Source organism: Pterocles gutturalis, unplaced genomic scaffold, assembly GCF_000699245.1.
Source record: "Pterocles gutturalis isolate BGI_N339 unplaced genomic scaffold, ASM69924v1 scaffold28898, whole genome shotgun sequence".
Taxonomy (NCBI): domain Eukaryota; kingdom Metazoa; phylum Chordata; class Aves; order Pterocliformes; family Pteroclidae; genus Pterocles; species Pterocles gutturalis.
This window is the reverse complement of record NW_010126534.1, coordinates 22,752-28,751: the sequence shown is the minus strand read 5'-3', so window position 1 is coordinate 28,751 and position 6,000 is coordinate 22,752. Positions and strand designations below refer to the sequence as shown.

The following is a 6,000-nucleotide window of genomic DNA, read 5'->3' as shown; positions in this document are numbered from 1 at the left end:
AAGCACCCTAGAGCTGCTTCCACAGTTAGACTGGCTTTGCAGAGTCCGTTTATCTGCAGCCTTGTCTGGTGATGTGCTTTCCTTGAAAAAAAATGACTCCCGTAAATGTGTTTGTGTTGGAAGATTCCTTAAACTGCAGCAGTTGGGACTTCAAATTCCAACTGTGACAAACTTTATAATTTTACTTACCAAGAAATGCTAAAAAGACCCGTCAGTGGTGGGAAACCATTTGGCAAGAGGCAGATACAGTGAAATACTAGTAAGTTTTCAAAGTGTGTTCTTGTAAGTTTCCCATTTTGATATAATTTTTTGAGGGAAATTGTTTGTTATCCATGTCACTGAAGTCTCTTGTCTGATACAGCCTAATTTACCAAAAGTGTTAGAGCTCCCCAGTGGATAAGAAGAGTAAGAATCTGTCTTTGAGGAGAAAGGAATGATTGGGAAGTACAGTTTTCAGTAACTGTTTCTTTGGTGTCTTTTTCACAAGAGCTATTCTGACATAAGCACAGTAAGTGTTTGCTGTAGACACATTCATCTTCCTTTGTTTTGTCCCTTTTTCCAGAAGGTTATTAATGGGTTTCCCTTCCTCAGATTTAAAACTGCTAACAGAAATATCCTCATCTGCTTCAGGGTTTTTTTTTTTTTTGTTACTGTTACTCATTTTATAGTGCTGTGTTAAGTTCATGAGATTGCTCAGAAGGATTAAGGAGTGAATGGAATTGAAGCTAATTTCTGCCTTTTTGGAAAGAAATGGTGGATTTTCCCTCTAGAAAATGCAGCAAGAAAAATAGTTGTTTTCCCGTATCTGAAGTAATGATCTAAGCATTAATGAGTATAAATACTATTGAATGGTATATTAGAAATGGAAAAAACCCACATCTCAGCAAACTTCTATGGTTCCATTTTTTTGTGTCTGAGAACTCATAGGAGCTGGTATTTCAGGGTTATGTACTGTACAGGTGGAATGAGTTACCTTTGTATGACCAGAGAACTTGGTGTGTAATACTGTGGGTTTTTTTTTTTTGCATGCAGTATAGTTCAGTATATTGTCTGGTATACTGTACTGAACACCAAGGTGAAAATTTTTAAAATCTTAGTTTTAAGTTAAAAATAGCACATTCTCCTCCTAAACTCTGAGAAACGGGAAGTGAGACTAGTAAAAAGTGCCCATACCCACTGAATTGTGTGCACCTTTTTGAATATGTGCCATTCTGTTTTAAGATAGTATTTGAGATACTTGTCCTATTGGTGTGCAGGGTTTTGTTCTGGCCTTCTTTTTTTAGGATGTGAAGTGTCAAGTGGATCATGAGCTTCCTTGGAGAGAACACTGATAAAGAGTTTTTGGCATGTCTTTTATTTATATATAGAAAAAGGCTCATAAGCATCAAGATATCATAAGAAGCATGCCTGTTATCTGTCTGCTGAGAGCAGGCAGTAATAACGTATGATGCTCTAAGTGAATGAGAACTCAGGTCTCAGAAGCCAGAGTTTACTATGTACTTCTCCTGAAATCAAATTCTTTTATTTTCCGTGTACTTGCCAGCAGTGGAATCCATCCTTTGCTTTCTTTTGTTGTTGTCAGATCTAAAATATTTGAGTAAAAAATATTTGTTGAATAAGTTCATCACATAGGATACTGCTGTACTAGTTACTACTGAAGCTGTATTTAAGTTATTGGGTAACCTTCGCTGATACCGCTTTTGTGATAGGTTGGCTTTGTGCATTTTTGCTTATTCAGTTTTGCTTCTGTCATATTTTTTTCCCTTTTTTTTTTTTTTTTTTTTTCCCCAAGTATCAGAAGCAGGGGGGAAAAAAATCACGGTGAGCTATTGCAACTTTACAAGCACAAGTCCAAGACTGGTAATGGAAGTCACAAAAGAGCGATCGTTTATAGGGGAAAAAATTTGGGAAAGATAAATGGCATGGTTTATTTCAATGTAATCGTATTTTCTGGGCAGATTTCCTCTCTGTGTGTGACTGGACTTGAGACTTGCTTTGTATAGTTGATAACATAGTGAACTTAAAATATTAAGTTGAAAAGCTCTTGGAAAATGTGTCTTTTGGATAGTTTGGTCAAGACCACATTGAATTTTCCAGAGATATTGGGTTGTGATGTGAAGATTTCCAGCTTTGTAAAATGGTTTTATAAGTAAGGGTAGACTGTGTGGCTCAAAAAAAATTGTTATGTATCTGTCTAGGAAGTACTTAACATTTTCTTTGTATTTAGATCTATTGTCACGAAAATTAACTGAGTGGTCATACAAGTCACCCAACAAGTTACACTGCTTACACCTACTGCTTGATTGTGATTTAGAAGAGGGGAGGAAACCTTTTTGATACTACTTTTTTTTTGATGTCTCAGTCACCCTGTTCTGAACTTAAGAAATTAATTGTTTTTTTAACTAAATTAACCTTAAAAAAATGAAAAAACCTCTTTACACTTAAAGTGCAGTTTCAGTGACAATTTATTCCTTGATTCTAAGTGCATGGGCAATCCATTTGCCACTTAAAGAAGTACATTAGTTCCAGTACTTTTGATAGATAACAAAGTGTTTTTTTCCCAAGCATAATGAAAGAAAATTTCTTAAATTAAATTTATCTTCTTAGTGAAATAAATTATTTCTTCAAAAATAAAATATTTAAATGTAATACTTAGACTATTAGAAGTTCTGATACAATAGTGGGGGTGGGGAGAGACCATGCTAAAAAGACTAATGCAAATTTATATCTGCACAGGTAAGATATATTTTTTTAATAGAGTAATTCAGCGAAGTACCATGTGTTTCAGAGTGACTGTGCTTGTTGATTTTGACTATTCAGTGCGAAGGATAAAAATACAGTTGTTATTGCAGTATCACCCTCTTAATAGATGTATTTGCTTATAATTTTTATCTTTGCTTTTCATAAGAATGACCTTTGTGGTAAATTTTTTGTAGAAAAGGAACCAATGGTGGGGGGAACGGGACAAAATAAGAGAAGTGAGACATAATGAAATACTCCTTTCCCACTTGTGCCTATACGTGTTGTATATAAGCACTAGTGAGCCCTTGCAGACTGAGAATGTATTATGTTTGTGTGCTCAATCCAGCAGAAGAAACAGGTACTTGATGTAATTACTAAAGATGAGTTTTTCTGTTTTTTTGCTAATAAGATTTTTTTCCTAGTCTACAGTGCTTTTCCTTGGAATAGTTCTTTTTTGTGTGTGTGTTTGGTTTTTTTTTTTTTTGTTTTTGTTTTTGTTTTTTTTTCTTTTTAAGTGGGAAAAGAATCTTCCCTAGGGTATAATGTTTGTAAATGTCACAAAAATACCTATTTTAAACTTCTGCTTCCAAGCATGTGGTAGAATTAGATTCAGCTATTATAGAATTTGAATAAAATATTTTTAATTGGTCAGTCTGACTGCGAGCCCTGGCATCCTGACCTTTGGGACTTCATTTCGTTTGCAAGGGATGTAAGAACCCTTGAGACCCATCAGTGATAAAAGTGGGCTTGATGTGGCTTTAGAGTTAACTCCTACACAGTAACTGAATCAGCTGCAAAACAAAAGAAGCAAAAGATGATGTGTGCTGTTGTAGAGGTAAGCTTCCAGTATAGCTATAGTGGGGAGAGAACATTTCAAGTTACTGTGAACTCCTAAGTACTGTCTCTTGGTCTGCTTCAGCTAGGTGGTTCTGTATGACCTTGGGCCCAGCACAGAGTTCTGCATTATCTTTCTAGTCTGTATATTCATCCCATATGTATTTGCATGTGTTTATATATATATAACTTTATAAATGTGCATGTGTGCACACATACTGCTGGGTTCACCTGTGGGTAATAGCTGGCAATTTATGGTAAGTGTACTTGTGTCCTTCATGTAAAAGTGATGTAGGTTAAATAAAGTTTGTGTCAGTCCTTATGTAGCTGTAGCAGAAACTGTAGCAAGAACTTTGTATGTCAGTAAATAGAAGAAATAATTAAAGTGGGTCAAGTATAAGGGAAATAACTGCTTCAGAGGTGCAGTGCTATGTAAGAGGTCAAGACCCCTGCTCATTTGCTTTTCTTCTTTTGAGAATAGAGTCTGATTTGCCAGTACCATTCTAAGAGTTGTGTCTCTCAGGCCTTCACTTAGAAAAAAATTAGAATGGTTCATATAATTGTCTATACTATTTTCTGTCAAAACTAACATGCTTTTAAAGCACTGTTGTTGTCAAAATATCTGTTAATCTTTTACAAAGAAATACGATTTTAGAAATAAGAGCCGACATCTGATTGAAAGAATGGGTAGAAATTGTATGAAAACCCAGTACTGTATGTAAAATCAATTTGTTTTCACAGGCCTGAAACATCTTTCACTTCCTCATTTCAGGTTTGTTTTGCTTTGTCAACAGCTAGTGAAATCCATGGTCATGCAGCTTGAACTAGTTCTGTCTTGTTTATTTGTGTAACAGAAGAACAAATCATTGTTTAATAAACATTCCAAGAACTTGATAATGTCAACATGATCTGCTTGTCCCATTGTGCAAAGACAACTTTCTTGTAAATGTCCTAGGACATTCTTAAGGTGAAAGGCTTTTATGGCTTGCCAAAATCACACTTAGGTGCTCTGCTTGCTATACAAAGGCATCTTGAATTTTTTTGTTAATATATATTTAGGAATTCTTTCCTAGCTGAACTGTATTGTAGTATTTTGTGTCGTCCTGTCCTGTCGGCCCGCTGTCTATCCCCCCCTCAAGAGCCAGTTTATGTAGACAAGAGTATAGATATGAGAAGTGATTATACTCTGAAATTGGTTCTTGCCCTATGCATAACAGAACACTTGAATTACCTTTTTTCTTGGTTTCCACAGCTTATAAAAATGCAATCTCAATAGCTTCTGCCAAAATGAAAATGAGTGACATGTGAACTATTGTGGACAAGTCTTGCAGTAAAAAGTAGATAAAGTTGACTGGTAGGCAGAATTCATTTTTTACTGTATATGAGAGACTATTAGAGTTTAGAAAGCATCTGTTACTTCTGAGAACTGACTTCAATACACTATACCAAAATACCTCGTACAGTTTTCTGAGATGAAATAGTGTAAAATTGGTCCATCTGTCTGTTTTGTGCTCTTGTTTTAGAGAAATGTCTTTATAGGATACAACTGCTTAGAAACCTCATTCAGAACTGGAGTCTGGATTCCAGTGAGTGTATGGGGATGTGGCTTCTCTGCGCGAAGACTAATGGATGAGCTGCAGTGGGGACCGAAGTGAACCAAAGGAAGGATTCCTTAGGAGGAAGGGAACACTCAAGCTTCCCTCAGAAAGTATCTGGTGTAGTGGATTTGCAATGGTAGGCAACAGTAGAAAAGGGAGCCTGTTGCAGTTTAATTTGACAGGCAGCTTAGTTAACCTTCTATTCAGGCACTTTTTTTCTTTGAAATATCTATCTTCCTTCCCATCTACATCCCTTGCCTTTTGTCTCTGAAATTGTGGTTCTGCAGTAGTTATATTTGGAAGTTCTTTGAAAATGCTTTTTTTTGGTGTGTGTGTGTTCCCTCCCACCCCTCCCCCCCTGCTCTGCAGGCTTAAGAGCTAGTCAGTGATTCTGCAGTTTGTTGGGGATTGGGAAGTCAATGTGACCAAGTATGATCTAATCAGTTTGAATAGACTGATATTAGATGTGATTCTTTATTTTTTTCCTGAATGTCAGTTTTTTTCAGGTGATGTGGAGAATTACCAGAACATCAGGGTGGAATGACTATATTTTTCTTCCAAGAATAAGACTTTAAAAGGGCACTCCTCCCACCCACACCCTGGTCTGGGTTATTATCAGACAACTTAATTGTTAGAACTGAGAATTGCTGGGACGAGAAGATATTCCCCAACTTTTCTTCAGAAAGTTCATCCCCAATTTGACAAACTTTTTTTTTTAACACACAGCATATGAAGCTGGACAAGAAATGAGTATTAAACATAAAATAATAGCCATGTTTAAACATAGCAAAATGAGCTATAGGAACTATAGCTTGTGGAGAAGAGT

At 36.0% G+C, this 6,000-nt stretch overlaps 1 protein-coding gene across 1 annotated transcript in view; it reads left to right on the top strand.

Annotated features, from left to right (window-relative positions):
• The window catches only part of LOC104465819 (dmX-like protein 1), a gene marked incomplete at its 3' end in the record, with an annotated part of 28,712 nt that overhangs the window by 629 nt on the left and 22,083 nt on the right, over positions 1–6,000 (top strand). The window lies entirely within an intron of this gene.